The 17,701-nt window shown below is 47.4% G+C and overlaps 1 long non-coding RNA gene across 5 annotated transcripts in view; it reads right to left on the minus strand.

The window, feature by feature from the left end:
- LOC101680820 overlaps window positions 1-15,742 on the minus strand; it is a 31,089-nt gene extending 15,347 nt beyond the window's left edge. The window contains exons 1-6 of one of the 5 annotated variants that reach the window (XR_006601727.1): window positions 15,394-15,742; window positions 14,685-14,779; window positions 13,355-13,551; window positions 8,211-8,308; window positions 5,499-5,622; window positions 518-756 (exon numbers count right to left, since the gene is read on the minus strand). This is a non-coding gene — a long non-coding RNA (uncharacterized LOC101680820). The other 4 variants (XR_006601723.1, XR_006601726.1, XR_006601725.1 and 1 more) reach the window with 4 other exon arrangements.
- Window positions 15,743-17,701: the final 1,959 nt, after the last annotated feature.

Here is a 17,701-nt window from a genome sequence, read left to right on the forward strand (position 1 = left end):
TGATAAGCACTCAACAAAAAAGGAATAGAAGGGAACTTCCTGAGTCTGATAAAGAGCACCTACAAAAAACCCCCACATGGTGAAGACCAGATATTTCCCCCCTAAAGGCAGGAATAATACCAAAATGTCTGCCCTCACCACTTCATTCAACATTGTACTAAAGGTTCTAGTCAGGGGAAATGGCAAAAAAATGAAGTGAAATTTGCAGATGACATGATATGGTGGTATACAAAAAATCCTAAGGAATTCACTAGAAAACTATTAGGACTAATAAATTCAGCAAGGTTGCAGAATATGAAATCAATGTACAAAAATCAGTTTCTATACTCTAGCAATGAACAATCTGAAAATGAAATCAAGAAAACAATTCTAGGGGTGCCTGGGTGGCTCAGTCAGTTAAGCATCTGCCTTTGGCTCAGATCATGGTTCCAGGGTGCTAGGATCGAGCCCCATGTCGGGATTCCTACTCAGTGGGAAGCCTCCTTCTCCCTCTCTGCCTGTCACTCTCCCTGCTTGTCCTATCTCACTCTCTTGTCAAATAAATAAATAAAATCTTTAAAAAAAGAAATAACTCCATTTCCAATAACAGCAATAAAATTAAAAACTTAGGAATAAATTCAACACCCTCGCGTCTGCCCTCTGCTGGCCCCGCAAAATGTCTGGGTCCCTGGCCTTGTGAGCTCCCTGTCTCCTTCTCCACATTCCTTGTCCCTTGTAGGCCAAGGGTAGGCTGGCTTTGCCCAATAAAGAGGTTTCCTGGGGAAAAAAAAAAAAAAAAGAAAGAAAATATAGGCTTATACTCTGGTAACGATAAAATATTACTGAAAGAGGTGAAAGGAGACCTAAACAAATGGAAAGACCCCCATGTACAGACTGGAAAACTTAATACTGTTTAGATGGCAACACCTTCCAAACTGATCTATCGATTCAGTGCAACCTCTATCAAAATCCCAGCTGGTTTTTTTGCAGAAATTGACAAGTTATTCCCAAAATTCATGTGGAAATGCTAGAGACCTAGAATAGCCAAAACAATCTGAAAAAAAAGAACAAAATCATGGAGGACACACACTTGCCAAATTCAAAATGTACTATGGAGCTGAAGGATACATGACAGCATGGGACTGGCATGGGACAGATCTACAGATCAACGAGACGGCATAGAAAGGCCAGAAATACAACCCAGGGATGGTTTTATTGGCATCAACAGGGATGCCAAGACATTTAAACAGGAAAAGAACAGCCTTTTCAACAGCTGATCCTGCAACAACTGGGCATCCACATGCAAAAGAAGGAAATGAGACTTCTTTTCTCACACCATAACACAAAAATTAACTCAAAATGGATCAAAGTCCTAAATGTAAGAGCTAAGCCATAAAACTCTTAAAAGAAAATATAAGAGTAAATCTTCATAATCTTAGGTTAGGCAAAACTTTCTCAGTTATGATGTCAAAAATATACTGATGGAAGAAAAAATAGATAAATTGGACTTCAGCAGAATTAAAACCTTTGTACTTCAAAGCACACTGTAAAGAAAGAAGGCAACATCCCACAGAATGACAGAAAACACTTGCAAATCATGTATCTGATAAGAGACCTACACCTAGAATATTAAAAGAACTCTTGCAATTCAATAATAATGATGATGCTAAGCTGAGCAGGCAGCTAGGTGGGCGGCGTTGGCGCGGACAGAGACAAGGAAGAGGGGAGGAAGTGTCTGGCAGGGAAGCAGCAAGAGAGCCCGTGAGCTCTGAGACCAGCATGGCTGATGGGAGGGCAGGAAGCCCTGGGACTGGAAGGGACAGGCGAGGGTGCTGGCTCTAAATGGGGTAAGACTGCCCCCTCGAGGCTACTTGGAAACTTCAAGGTTTATGTTTTGGTTGTTGGTAATCCTGGGGTGATATTGGCATTACAGGGAAGGGAGCAAGGAATCATTGTCTTGCAATGTCCCACGTAAGGAAGAATAAATCTTTTTCTTTTCTGTTTTTTTAAAGCAGGCTCCCTGCCCAGCATAGAGCCTAACATGGGGCTTGAACTCATGACCCTGAGATCAAGACCTGAGCTGAGATCAAGAGTTGGACACTTAACTGACTGAGCTACCCGGGTGTCCTAAGGAAGAATTATTCTTAATCCTCTCAGACTTTCAAATGCCCTGAGAAACATTCATGTAGCAGAGAATTATCTTAAGAACATAACTCCATTTTACATACAAATCCAAAGACTTATAGGAGCTCCTGGGGGACTCAGCTGGTTAAGTGGCCAACTCTTGGTTTTGGCTCAGGTCATGAACTCAGAGTCCTGGGATCAAGCCCTGCATTGGGTTCCACACCCAGTGGGAAGTCTGCTTAAGATTCCTTCTCCCTCTCTGTGTGCCCCACGACGCCCCCAACCCACTCTGTCTAAAATAAATTAAATAAAAAAATTTTTTTCAAGATTTTATTTATCCATTCAAGAGAGTGAGCAATTGGGAGAGCACAAGAGGGAGAAGGGGGGGGAGAAGCGAGGGAGAGGGAGAAGTGGACTCCCCCCGGTGCAGCGAGCCCGATGCAGGACTCGATCCTAGGACCTTGGGACCACGACCCCAGCTGAAGGCAGATGCTTAACTGACTGAGCCACCTAGGTGCCCAATAAATAAATAAACCTTAAAAAAAGAAAAAACTTTATTTTTTGCATTGAATTTTTCCAGAAACAGACCTACCACATAAACTGAGGAAACATTTAATTATTTTCTTTTTTTCTTAAAGATTTTATTTATTTATTTGACAGAGAAAGGTCACAAGTAGGCAGAGAAGCAGGCAGAGAGAGAGGGGGAAGCAGAGCAGAGAGCTGAGCAGAGAGCCCAATGCAGGGTTTGGTCTCAGGACCCCGAGATCATGACCTGAGCCAAAAGCAGAGGCTTAACCCACTAGGCACTCAGGCGCCCCTAATTTTTTTATTTTGTTCAGAATTTTACCAAGAGATTTTCGGTTTCAGAAAATCACAGTACTGTGATCCTGCCAACAGAACACCCCTGTATCTGTCCGCCCTGCTTACCGTGGCTCTCGGCAGAAGTGCACGTTTAAATATTTCACATGGGGCGCCTGGGTGGCTCAGTCATTAAACGTCTGCCTTCAGGTCACGATCCCAGCGTCCTGGGATGGAGCCCCACATCAGGCTCCCTGCTCAGCGGGAAGCCTCTCTCTTCCTCTCCTGCTCCCCCTGCCTGTGTTCCCTTTCTTGCTGTCTCTGTCAAATGAATAAATAAAACCTTAAAAATAAATAAATAAATAAATAAATAAATATTTCACGTTTAGTTGTGTCCAAGCATTTAACACACTATTTCATTAGAACTCACTTTCATTTTTTATCATACTCTAATCATATTATAATTTTATCATATTATAATCATGACATAACACTATTTTCTAAAAACTATGTGTTGGAAATATCTAAGAGCTGGGACTTTCATTTCCACCAAGTAAACAATCAGGTCCAAGAAGCAGACACTGGGCTAAGAGGTTAAGAAACCACAAAGGGTTGAGCTCTGCGTCTCTGCAACACCTCAGAGGTCGGGCGGGAGGAGGAGACGGGAGACAGGCGCAGCAGCCAAGGAGGATCTGAGTGGCGGCCGAAGTGGACTGCAGTGATGCGCAGGGAGCCACTCAGATCTCCTTCAAGACCGCCCCCTCACTCTCTCACCTCCTGGGAGCCTGAGACGCTACCAGGCCCGGGAGAAGCTGCATCCCAGGAAATGTCCTCCGAGGAAGGGAACTGCTCACCCCTCCTGGGAATCGGCCAGAATTCATGACCCGGGGAGGGGGGTTTCAGAGGTCTGGCCCCCAGGCCTCAATTTAGAACAAGTCAGAAGGGCTATCAAAGCGCCAGTGTCCCGCTGGGACCAGCCAAGGCTTCAGTGTGACTGCACGGTGGCTCCACTACCCTCTCTGCCCAATCTGCTCCCCTCGCGCCCCTGCGAGAGTGGTCCCTGAGGTCCCTCCCTGATAAGCTTTCCACGTGCAATCCTCCAGGAGTCTGTTTCCTACAAAGTCTGACCTAAATTATAGCCAAAAACTGAAGGAAAAAAAAAAATCAAGTAGCGGCAACGCGAGTGTGTTTTTCAGAAATAGAGCAATAGAAGCCAAAATAAACATCTGACAGAAATGAATGTTGCCTTTGGGAGGCAGAAAAATTACGATACTGGGGAGGGAGCAGAAGAACATCGCGTTATGACAAACTTCACAACGATTTTCTTTAAACTGTGTGCAATGATGACGTCGATAAACGTCCTCTGCCTTCAGCCCAGGTCATGATCTCAGGGTCCTGGGATCAAGCCCCACATCGGGCTCTCTGCTCAGCAGGAGCCTGCTTCTTCCACTCTCCCTCTGCCTGCCTCTCTGCCTACTTGTGATCTCTGTCAAATTAAAAAAATAAAAATAATAAAAAATTTTAAAAAATAAAAAACTTTAAAAATAATAAAGAAAACTTCTTTAAAAAAAAAGAAAGAATATGTAAGAAAATAGGAAACATACAACACCGGTGAATAGCAGCTACCTCAAAGAGATGTGGAGGGGTGGGGGAGGGGGGAGCAGTGAGGAGAAAAAAATGTCAGCTTTCAATTTAAAGCCCACACATGGACGCTTCAAAGTGGGGAAAGTTGGCAGCGGCTCCTTAAGCAAGCGGCCGAAGTTATCGTCACAAATACTAGCAGTGACCTCTTCATGCACGTCCTTACGCGATGCCCTAGTGAGGCGTTCCAGGGAGAGGACCTCACTGGGGAGTACCAGGCAAACACTGAGAAACGGTCTTAAAAAAAAAGGCCTGTTCTCTTCAAAGTCATCGAGATCAAGAAAGACACTGAGACCCTGCTCCAAACAGAGGGAGACTAGAGTCTGGACCCTGCCATGCAGCGTGAGTCCTTGCCAGGGAAGGCCAACCGCTACGGTTACTAGAAAGGGCGATACTGGGGAAGGGGACGAGATCTGAGCGCGGCCTGAAGACGAGAAACAGTGCACAGATGCTCGATTTCCTGATTTTGATGGTCACGCTGTGATCACGTAAGGGAACATTCTTGTTCTTAGGAAATATATACTCAACTATTTAGGGATCAAGAGGCATGGTATCTTCAACTTCCTCTCAACTGGCAGAGTAGGGAGGGGGCAAGTTTATCTATCTGTGTGTATGAATTAAATGGAAAAGAGTAGGAGGCAAAAATAAATTAATGAGTGGATAAAGGCTATATGAGTTCCCTGTACTATTCTTACAGAATTCTTATTCCACTTATCTGTAAGCCTGCAAATATATCAAAACAAAACTAAAAAAAAAAAAAAAAATACAATTTATGAGTTTAAACTGCCTATTCTTTCTAATGTTCCCAAAACTGTGTGCTCAGGCTCATGTGATGAGATGCTGGGGTCCCGGATGCCTCGGAAGGGCTCAGATAAAAAGTGCTAAAGTCTCTGATTCCAGGCAGCTTCCTCCCCAGCCTGCTTGGCCTCCAGCATCCTGCCCCGAGTCCCGCTCACCTGCCGTCACGGGGACAACGTCCGAACGCAGCAGCATCTGGATGCGGCCGGCTGGCTTGTTCCCAGTCTTGGTGTCCATGTACTCCTGAGGGTTTGAGCGGGCCTTTTTTGCCATGGGCTCCCCCTAGACGCAGAAGAAATAGTCAGGCCGGAGAGCACCCTGCCTCCCCAAGCCAGAGACTGAGTCTTCTGCATCCACACCAAGAACCCAGATGCGGGGAGTGGGCTGCAGCCAGGTGCTCTCAGGGAAGGTTTGGGGCCACAGAAGGGGAGGTGGAAGGCAGCTGCTAGCTGGACCCCCAGTGATAGGGACCCCCCACACACATTTTGATGGTCACGCTGTGATCACGTAAAGGACCATTCAGCTTGGTCCAGGGTCACAGAACCCCACCTCCCTGGCCTGCAGTGCACCACTCTTCACACCCGCAAATCCCAGTTCAGGAGCACCTGAGTGACTCAGCAGGTTAAGTATCTGCCTCTGGCTCAGGTCATGGTCCCAGGGTCCTGGGATTGAGCCCTAGGTGGGGCTCCCTGATCATTGGGGAGCCTGCTTCTCCCTCTCCCTCTGCCGCTCTCTCTACTGCTCCCCCTGCGTCTAGTCTCTCTCTCTGTGTCAAATAAATAAATAAAACCTTTTAAAAAACAAAACAAAATGAAAAACAACCCCAGTTCCAGCCCACCCCCCTTACTCGAGTCACAGGGACCCATGACTTCCCTCCATGCTGGGCCCTACAGGTCCTAGCCTGGCTGCAGCGGAAGCAGAAAGGGCTGCGCTGGGGTGGGGCCCCGAGCACCCAGGAGACAGCGAGGAGGTCAGGCCTTGCCTTGAGCTCTGAGTGCCCCCGGATGACTCATTGAGAAATACAGCAGCCAGGATAAGCCCTACTGTCGTTTGCTAGAGGAAACCTCGGTCTCTGAGTTATCTGTGATGTGATGAAGAGGTCAATATAAATGTGTTGAGCTTGCAGGCCAAGTACTGGAACTGTGAAATCAGGCCTCTGAGGTGTCCTGGCCCAGCAGGGGAGCGCTGACCTCGGGGGCGCGGGAGGCGCAGAGCCCAGGCCCCACACAGCCTTCGTTCCCATCGTGGGTCCACCACCACTTCAGAGATGCGATGTGTTGGGCAAGTTATTGGCTCTCCCTGGGCTCAGTTTTGTCACCTTGAGTTGGAGACAGTAGTAGTACTTACCTCCAAGGGTTATCATCAGGATTCAATATTGGTAAAGCACTTAGAACAGTGCCTGGTACAGAGCAAGCAACATTTCAACATCTCTTATAAAAATACGGTCAAAATAATGCCCTAAGTGCCAGGACTGGGGGTGCCGGAGGGTCCCAGAGCCCCTGGAAGCCCAGAAGGGACCTTATCTCACTCCACTGGAGGAGTCAGAAAAGTTTCCTGGCAAAGGTAGCGACTGAGCTCAGCGATGAAAGGTGAGTAGGAGTGAGTAAGATAAAGTCGGTTGGAAAGAGAACGTCCAGGCCAAGGAACTGCTATGTGAAAACACACAGAGATTTCTAAGGACCTACAAACTCTGTCCTAGAATGCCAAATGGGGACACAACGTGGAGACATGAGTGGGGTCCAAACACGGAGGGTCCTTCTGGGCCCCTGAAGGAGCCTGGACTCATCGCTGCAGAAGAGGAGTCCTCAGGCGGCTTGGGGAGAGCCATATGGCCTGCTCTGAGCCTCAGAAAGCTCCCTCTGGCTGCTCAGGACAGGAGCAAAGAGACCCATGGCGGGGACACCAAGCTAGGGAGTGGTTGTCACTATTCTTAGGAGCGATGAGAGAGGCTGAGCCAAGCCCCCGCGGCGGGAACGAACAGGAGAGAAGATGCGAGCCGACGCAGAGGGAACATTAGCAGGGTATATGGCAACACAGCAGGTGTGGACGGTGGTGCGGGGCCGGAGAGAGCCCAGAAGCCCCTGGTTTGGGCGGCTGCGGGAGACACCAGAATTCACTCAGATCGGGGACTCACGATGGTCAGGCCGGAAGGAGAGAGGAAATCCAGTTAGCATGTACTATGCTGATCTATGGTGACTGGGAGAGAGGAAATCCACTTGGGACAGGCTCTGTTGATTTATGGTGACTGGGAGACATGCAGGCAGAAACACATGAAACTCAGCAGAGAGGTCAAGGCTAGCCCTGGCCATCAGGAAATCAGCAGCAGGCTGAGTGGCTGGCTGAGTGGCTGTGATAAGCCCAGGCACAGGCCACAGTGGCCGAAACTGCAGGGGCAGCGTGCAGAGAGGAGCCGGGGGCTAAGCGAGGAGCTCCCACCAACACCGCTGCTCCAAGGGTGGGCAGATGAGGGGGAGCTCACTTATTTACTCCCAGAAGCAAGGGTCGCGATGGGGTATGGAGACGCAGGAGAAAGTGTTGAGGCAGGAAGCGCCTGGCACCTGGTACATTCTGAGGGGCTGGGGCCTCTCTGGAATCAGGCTAGGAAGAGGAAGACAGCGAGCTGGTGCCAAAGGCTTCAGTGAGGCTGCAGGAAAGGTCAGGAGGATGGTGGGCGCTGGTGAGGGGGTGTCCTCACGGTCCTTTCTCAGCTCAGACCCCCATCAGGCAGTCACAAGCCAGTACCCAAGCACGCACAGCGACTTCTCACCCAGAGCCCCGCGTGGAGGAGAAAGCCTCCTCTCAGCTCACCCAGCGCCGCCCACCTCAGAAAGTGCCAGCCCTTCTGGGGAGGCGCATGCCTTCCATCTCACCTCCTGGGCTTCCTCTGACAGGCTCCGACCCTTCTTCCTCTATATTCTCTTCGAGAGTCTTCCCAGAAAACTTCTTCAGGCAGTCATCACTGCCCACACTGAAAGGAAAGAATCAAATAAATGCTCAGAAATTCCAGCTGCTGGCCCACAGCTCGCTAGCTGTGCCCAGTCCTTCGCTATTCTGTCAGCAAAGTGGACGCCCCGTGGGGCTCTCACGCAGAGGCAGATGAGAGAACCAAAGCAGGACTGAAACGAGCCAAAAGGGAAGTCCTAGCCGCTGTCAAGGCTGGAAGGGCACAGTCTGTGTCTACGTCCCGGAGCAAGACTTGCATGGGGACAATGGCTCTAGCTTTGCGGAGAATCTCAGCCTCTGTTTCCAGGCAGCTGCCGCATGCCCTTCCCTGCCATACCCCTCTACCCGTGGACACATGCCACCGCGGCAGCAAATGTCTCTAGCTGTGTCTCTAATAAATAAATAAAAATCTTTAAAAAAAAAAGGCAGCAGAGGCAAAGCTTAGGACATGACAAGGAATCTGCAGTTGTCCCCACTCTCCTGGTCATGATGAGCCTTCCTTAATCTTCACCAGGTTGGCTAAATGGACACGAATTATCCGCCCACAGAATTCAATTCATTCTGAAAAGACTGCAATACAACTCAGCTTCTTAAACCTTGTTTTATTTTTTTTTTAAGGTTTTATTTATTTATTTGACAGAGACGGTGAGAAAGGGAACACAAGCAGGGGGAGTGGGAGAGGGACAAGCAGGCTTCCTGTCAAGCAGGGAGCCCGACTCGGGGCTTGATCCCAAGACCCTGGGATCATGACCTGAGCTGAAGGAAGATGCTGAACTATTGAGCCATCCAGGTGCCCCTTAAACTTTGTTTTTTTGTTTTTTTTTTTTTTTAAAAAAAGGACACCTGGGAGGCTCAGTCATTAAGCGTCTGCCTTCAGCACAGGTCATGATCCCAGGGTCCTAGGATCGAGGCCCACATCGGATCCCTGCTCGGCAGGAAGCCTGCTTCTCCCTCTTCCACTCCCTCAGTTTATGTTCCCCTTCTCTCTGTGTCTCTCTCTGTCAAATAAATAAATAAAATCTGAAAAAAAAAAAAAAAAAAAAAAAGATTCCATTTACTCCTAAGAAGCCTGAGACTTGCTCATGATTAATTCTGTGCTGGGAGCCCACACTCCCCCAATGGCAAACTAAGCACAAAGCTAAACTATCCCTGAGCCACCACATACTTCTTTTTTTTTCAACACCAACAGAAAGTTCTGTGCTGGCATCTTCGGATCTGAGCTCAGAACTTGGAAATTATAAGGGTAAATGCAGTTACCATGTAGAGTCCACTTTAAAAAATCAAGATCAGAGGTGCCTGGGTGGCTCAAGATCAGGAGCACCTTTGGCTCAGGTGCTGGGATCAAGCCCCGCATGGGGCTCCCAGCTCAGCAGGAAGTCTGCTTCTCTTTCTCCCTGGCCCCCAACAAGTTCTCTAATAAAATCTTTATGAAAAAAATCAAGATCAGCACTAAATGGGAGACAAAACAGTATTGCTGGCTGGTGGGGGACATGTCCGATGAAAGAGTAACAGAGAACATGGAACAATGTATAGGAATATTTTATTATCCAAGAATAACTGATACTGGGAAACGATAAGTAGATAGATTTTTTAAAAAGGTTTTGGGTGACTCAGTTGATTAAACGTCTGCCTTCAGCTCAGGTCATGATCCCAGGGTCCTGAGATCCAGCCCCACGTTGGGCTCCCTGCTCAGCAGAGAGCCTACTTCTCTTCTCCTTCTACCTGCCACTCTGCTCTCTATCAAATAAATAAATAAAATCTTTAAAAATAAAAAGGTTTGTTTTGGTTTTTTTCATGAAAACTAAAAAAAAAAAACCAATTCTTAATTTAATGAGTCATAATTAGAGCTATCCTCTTACTCTTAGAAACACAGATGAATCAAGTACTAATTTCACTTCTAGCAATTAAGAAAAAAATTGAAAACAGCATGACATATCCTTATTTCATATTCAGTCATGAAGACTGATCATAAGGAAAATAAAAGATTGATCATAAAGATAAGAAAGGGGAGAGTGCAAACATTTAAGAGTTGTTGTAGGCAAAACAATGGTGCCCTCAAGATGTCCACAGCCCATTCCCCAGAACCTATGAATATGCAGAATTACATGGCGAGAAGGAAGTAAGGTTGCAGACGGAATTAAGGTCGCTAGTCTGCTGACCTTAAAATAAGGATATCATACTGGATTACTCAGATCACCCAGGGTAATCCCAGGGGGGCTCGAAATGTGCAGAGGAAGGAGGAATTAGTTGCAGAGTGGTACAGCGTGAGAAAGACTCACCTGGCCACTGCTGGCTGGAAGACAGAAGGAACCAAAAGCGAAGGAATGAGGTCAATCTCTATAAGCTGGAAAATGAAAAAAAAAAAAGAGACTCTCCCTAGACCCTCCAAAAGGAATGGAGCTCTGCTCACTCAGACCCACTCTGGACTTCTGACCTCTAGAACTATAAGATAATGCATTTGTGCTGTTTTGCTTTTTCTTTTTAAGATTTTATTTAATTATCTGACAGAAAGATGAACACAAGCAGGGCGAGGGAGAGGGAGAAGCAGGCTCCGCGCTGAGCAGGGAGCACGATGTGAGGCTCGATCCCAGGACCCTGGGGTCATGACCTGAGCTGAAGGCAGACGCTTAACAACTGAGCCACCCAGGTGCCCCCATTCATGGTGTGTTGTTTTTTTTTTAAAGATTTTATTTATTTATTTGACAGAGAGAGATAACAAGTAGGCAGAGAGACAGAGAGAGGAGGAAGCAGGCCCCCCGCCGAGCAGAGAGCACGATGCGGGGCTTGATTCCAGGACCCCAGGATCATGACCTGAGCCGAAGGCAGAGGCCCAACCCACTGAGCCACCCAGGCACCCACATTCATGGTGTTTTTAAAGCCACTAAATTGGTGGTAATTTTTTACAGCAGCAGTAGGAATTTAAATCATTTTCTCCTGAAGCACTCAGCCTATCACAATCCTTGCAGGTTTTTTTTGGTTTAACTTTATGAGACAGCCACTTTTCAAGGGCTCAAAAGAGTCTCCGCTCTGTTGACCAGAGCCAACCACAGCCGTTTTCCATGATCATTTTCACACGCTTTGAGGAACCCCACCTCTGGCACCGGCTTCACAGTTTACCCTGCAAGCCATTTACCCACTATTTGCGGTACATCACCCTAGACTGGAGGCCAACAAACTTTCCGTCAAGAGCTAGACGGTAAATATTTTTTGTGGGTCATAGTCTCTGCTGCATATTCTTATTCCCCTCCACAACCCAATAAACATATAAAAAACGACTTAGCTCACAGGCCATACAAAAACAGGCTGCAGGCCGGATGTGGGCTGTTGTCCGAAGTTTGCTGACCCCCAGCGCAGATGCAAACATGTCAGGGAGAGACTGGCCAACACTGACGGTTGGCATTTATGTGAATGTTCAATGGGAAGGATTTGTAAATGATAATTCATTTTGTGAGCAGCCAGTTCCCAGTGACACCCTTCGCATAATGACAACTTCTGCTTCGCAGATAATTTTGAAACTGTAGAAACTGGAAACACAGCAGGCGCCTGAGGGTCTCCTGTATCCTCAGCGAGTATCCCAGAAGGGCTTCAGCAGAAAGCAGAGATTCTCAGCCAGACGAGGCTGTCGGCTGCTGTGAGCGCCCATTAAAAGACCATGGGTTCGTGCTCACAGTCCCACTCTTCCTGTGACTTGCACTGAAATAAAACCTCAGTAGCACAAGCACAGGAAAAAAGACACATTTTCCTTTCCTACCCACCCACCACCGAGGTTAGATGCATTTAACAAACAGCGCGCACTAACTGCTCGTTAGAGCTGGTGATGTAAGAACGTGTGTTCAGGTTAGGGGAGCAGAACACACACAGGAGCCAGGAGCGGCAACACCAGGCCCCAGAAGGCTTTGGAGCTCTGCAGGGTCTGCCTTCCATATTCTGCCTACATGAGGGGAACTATGAGCCCGGCCTGGTGGACCATCCTTCATCCAGAATGTCCAGTCCCTCAGCAACAGTCCCCACCAAACCAGGGATCTAGGGGTTGAATGTCCCCCGAAATTTCATGTCCACCCAAATCTCGGAACGTGGCCCTAGTTAGAAATAGGGTCTTTGCGGACATAATTAGTCTAGGTGAGTTCATACTGGATTAAGATGGGCCCTAAGTGCCATGACTGGTACCTTTCTAAGTAGAGGAGACACAGATGCATGCAGGGAACGAGGCCCCGTGCAGACTGGGCAAAGATAGGGCTAATGTGATTATAAGCCAAAGAACACCAAAGACTGCCAGGAGCTGCCAGAAGCTAGGGAGGGCAGGATTCTTCTCTAGAGCCTTCAGAGGGAGCACAGACCTGCCAGCACCTTGATGGAGGACTTCTAGCCTGCAGAGGTAGAAGAGCTAGGACAGTAAATTTCTGTTGTGTGCAGCCACCCTGCCTGCCGCTCCCCCTGCTTGTGCTCTCTCTCTCTCTCTCGGACAAATAAATAAAGTCTTTATTTTTTTTTTTTTTAAAGATTTTACTTATTTGACACAGAGAGAGTAAGAGAGCAGGGGGCTGGGGCAGAGGGAGAGGGAGAAGCAGGCTCCCACTGAGCAGGGAGTCCTGTGCAGGGGCTCAATCCCAGGACACTGAGATCATGACCTGAGCCCAAGGCAGACGCTTAACCAACTGAGCCACCCAGGCGCCCCATAAATAATAAAATTTAAAAAGATAAAGAAATCTGGGGTGCCTGGGTGGCTCAGTCGTTAAGCGTCAGCCTTCAGCTCAGGTCATGGTCCCAGCGTCCTGGGATAAAACCCCACATCGGGCTGTTTGCTCCGAGGGAAGCCTGCTTCTCCCTCTCTCACTCCCCCTGCTTGTATTTCCTCACTCGCTATGCCTATCTCTCTGACAAAGAAATAAAATCTTTAAAAAAAAAAAAAAAAAGATAAAGAAATCTAATTTTTAGATGCTTCCAGAAATTTTAAAATAATTTTAAGTAAACATGGTAAACAGGGAAGTGAATTTTTAAACTTCGTACCATCCAATTCTACCACTTAAGGTACTTTCCAGGCATTTTAACAACTTCTGTTTGTAAGACTTACAGAACGTAGATCAAGTTGGTTATCAGTTATTCACTCCATCTGTGGCTCTGTTGGTTAAGCATCTACCTTCAACTTGGGTCATGATCCCAGGATCCTGTGATGGAGCCTCCCGTCGAGCTCCCTGCTCACGGGGAGCCTGCTTCTCCTCTTCTCTCTGCCATTCTCTCTGCTTATCCTCTCTGGCTCTCTCTATTTCTCTGTCAAATAAATAAATAAAATCTTTTAAAAAAATTATTCACTCCAACTGAGCACCAAATGACTACAGAGTTCGACCTCACTACTGAGTTAGGTGACTACTTGTGAAGAAGCCTAGTGCTTGTCCTCAGGAAAAGGTTATGTTGGCTGGCAGACAGCAAGAGCAACAGGAGTTACTAATTTATAGAATTCAGGGATGGTACAGCACTCAAAAAACGACTCTTACTGTTTTATTTAAGAAACGAAGCTTCAGGGGTGCCTGGGTGGCTCAGTAGGTTAAAGCCTCTACCTTCGGCTCAGGTCATGATCTCAGGGTCCTGGGATCAAGCCCCACATTGGGTTCTCTGCTCAGCAGGGAGCCTGCTTCCTCCTCTCTCTCTGCCTGCCTCTCTGCCTACTTGTGACTTCTGTCTGTCAAATAAATAAATAAAATCTTTAAAAAAAAAAAAAAAAGAAGAAGAAGAAACAAAGAAACAAAGCTTCAGACAGTTTAAGTATCACACCCAGAGTTAGTGGCACAGCTGGGTTTAAAACTCCTATCTTAGAGAATAACAACCAAGGATCACATAGAAATGTGCACAGTAACTTTGATACCATTTTAAGGGAAATTCCCCCCAGGGTGAGCAGAGGCCAGAGCCCTTACTGTTGCAGCTGAGTGTCCCTGCTGCGCTTTGCTATTTAAAAGCACAGCTGACAACAAAGGAGTTCTGATCAGCAGGTGCAGTGGGGTATAGCTACCTAGCAGGTGGCATGAAACAACACTCAGACCTTTCAAGATTTTTCTAAAACTATCTTCCTACTGAATACTACCATACAGTGTGTATATTAAATGATCAGAAGTCAAAGGCCCCAAATGGTTCCAATGTGGAGAAAGCCTTTCCTCAAATCCAACAAACTGTCAATCTCTGTGAATTTCAGCCCAGAGCCACACCACCACCCTGGCCCTGTTGTCCTCAGAATGTTCCTCTTCCATCACCAAGATCATAGTCATGTTGACCTAGAAAGACATCCTCCTGAATTTTGTTACATACCAACTATACACAGTGTTACACACAACTATACAGGACTTAAATTTTTTTCTGAAATTCTTTTTCTGATGTTAGGAATCTGAAAATGAGACATTGAAAGGTCTCACCTGTTTCACCGGAAGAAACTAAGTATCTGCGATGTCTCCAAAAGGAACAGAAGCAGCATGAAGAACTCTGTCCTCCACCTCCTCTGCCAGCCCACCTGCAAAGACCAAGTGCCTTCTGAACCAATGCCCTCCACACTCCTGGTACAAGCTGCGGCAACACTCTGTTAGCAAGAAAGCAGCGGGGAGGGGATGGAGAGGCCCTAGTCTTGTGGGTATACAATATGATGTGTGAGGAACATTCCTCCCCATCCCCTTTCAGATCTACATCTCGCCTCTAGTTACTCTGATACCTTCATCGCTTCCAGTTTGACTCTCTTTTCTATACAGTCACTAGAGTGAATCCAAGAAAGTGCAAATCCTGTTTAATATTCTCCACAAGCTCATTAATGCCCACCGGACAGAATCCAAATTCCTTAGCACGGCACAGAAGACCCTCCTGACTTGAGCCCCGCCCACCTATCTGTCCTTCTTTCTCCCTTGCTCCCTCAACGCCAATCATTTGCCCCCAAATGCTAAGACTACTTCACCCCTCCAGGGTCTTGCTGCTCTCCGTTCAGGCAACAGCCTTACTCCAGATCTTTCAAACCCAGCTCTGACCTCTGTGCCTTGGGGTAGTTTGCCCTCCCGTATCCAGATGGAGCGCTCCTTCCCCGAAACCCTCAGCTCGACATCAACACTGTCCATCAACCGCTCGCACCGTGGTACTCACCAGCCCCTGCGGTAAAGATGTTTTCCATAATTCTCCACCTACTCTGTGAGTTCCTTCTTCTAAGGGGCCAGGACTGCGGAGTTTACGGAATGAATGGGCAGGAGAGTTTGGAATGCGGTCCGAGGTCACGGTAACAGATCTCACCAACTCTCCCGAGACCAGGGTCAGAGGGGAACGCGTTCTGGGCAGCGCTGGGCTCAGCAAAAGTCGCGGGGCGCTACTCACAGGCTGGGGGAGCAGAGCCACGAGAGACCCGCTCGGTTCGCCTCAGTAGAGTCCCCACACCGCCTCAAAAACCAAAAGCTCGCGCTGGGTGGCAGCCATCTTGCTCCCAGGATCTTCCGCCGGAAGCTGTAGCTAGGCCCTGCCCCAGACCCGCCCCCGCGCTGGCTGCCCCTGGCGCTGTGCTCTCGTCGAGGGGCAGGTGGCTCTTGGTTGCGGGGGTGGGGGGGTGGTGGTGGTGGTGGTGGTGGTGGTGGTGTCACTCAGAGGGTAACGGAGAGCCCAAATGATAGCCACATTAACTGCGGAAGTCAGAAAATACTGGACTCTACTTCAGACCCGGCCTTTATTTTATTTCTACATATTTTAATGCTGGTGTGATTAACATAATCAACAATGTTATATTCGTTTCTGGTGTACAGTATAGTGATTCAGCGAATCCATATACTGCTATGTGCTCAAGATAAATGTAATCTTTTTTTTAAAAAGATTTTATTTATTGGGCGCCTGGGTGGCTCAGTGGGTTAAGCCACTGCCTTCGGCTCAGGTCATGATCTCAGGGTCCTGGGATCAAGTCCCGCATCGGGCTCTCTGCTCAGCAGGGAGCCTGCTTCCTCTTCTCTCTCTCTCTGCCTGCCTCTCTGCCTACTTGTGATGTCTCTCTGTCAAATAAATAAATAAAACCTTTAAAAAAAAAAAGATTTTATTTATTTATTTGACAGAGAGAGATCACAAGTAGGCAGAGAGGCAGGCAGAGAGAGGAGGAAGAAGGCTCCCTGCTGAGCAGAGAGCCAGATGCGGGACTCGATCCCAGGACCCTGAGATCATGACCTGAACCGAAGGCATCGGCTTAACCCACTGAGCCACCCAGGCGCCCCAAGATAAATGTAATCTTAATCCCCATCACCTATTTTACCCAACACCAACACCCCCCTCACCCCCCCACCCCTGCCAAACCTCCTTTCTGGTAACTTTGTTCTCTGTATTTAAGAGTCTAGGGGTTTGGGGAGGGGGCTGTTTTAAGAGTTAAGAGTGTTTTTTGGTTTGTCTTTTTCTTTGTTCTTTTGGTTTCTTAAGTTCCACCTGAGTGAAATCGTTATGGTATTTGTCTTTCCCTGGCTTATTTGGCTTAGCATTACACGGTCTAGCTCTATTCATCCATGTTGTTTCAAATGGCGAATTTCATTCTTTTATGGCAGAATAATTTTCCAATGTACATATATGTGTACACACACACACACAAACACACTTCTTTTTATTCATTCGTCTATCAGTGGGCACTTGGGCTGCTTCCATAGTTTGGCTATTAAGTAATGCCGCAATAAACATAGGGATGCGTGTATCCCTTTGAATTAGCATTTTTGTATTTTTTAAGATTTTATTTGCCCATTTCAGAGTAAGAAAGAGGGAGTTATCAGGGGGAGGAACAGAGGGAGAGAGAACAGACCCCCAGCCAGGCAGGGAGCCCAACAGAGCTGGCTCGATCCTGGGATTCTGGGAGCATGACTTGAGCCAAAGGTAGATCCTTAACTGAATGAGCCACCCAGGTGCCCCAGTATTTTCATATTCTTTAGGTAAATACCCAATGGTATTATTAGTGGGTGGGTTTTTTTTTTTTTTTTTTTTTTTTTTTGAGGAACCTCCATACTGTTTTCCAGAGTGGCTGCACCAGATGGCATTACCACTCCCAGTGCACAAGGGTTCCTATTTCTCCAGGTCCTCAACACGTTTCTTTTGATTTCAGCCGTTCTGACAGGTGTGAGGTGTACTTCATTGTTTTGATTTGCACTTCCCTGACAAATGGCGAGCACCTTCCGGGTCTGTTGGCCGTCTGTCCTTGGGGAAACATCTGTTCACGTCTGCTGTCATGTTTTAATTGTATTATTTGGTGTTTCTTTCCCAGACCCCTTTTTTTTGAGTAGGTTCTATGCCCAACATGGGGCTCGAACTCCCAACTCTGAGACTAAGATTTGCGTGCTCTACCAACTGAGCTAGTCAGGTGCCCTGAGTTGTAGTTCTTTATATATTTTGGATCCAAACCCTTTATTGGATGTCTACAAATATCTTCTCCCATTCAGTAGGTTGT

The sequence above is a fragment of the Mustela putorius genome, unplaced genomic scaffold (genome assembly GCF_011764305.1).
Source record: "Mustela putorius furo isolate JIRA1106 unplaced genomic scaffold, ASM1176430v1.1 tig00003853_pilon_pilon_pilon, whole genome shotgun sequence".
Taxonomy (NCBI): Eukaryota; Metazoa; Chordata; class Mammalia; order Carnivora; family Mustelidae; genus Mustela; species Mustela putorius.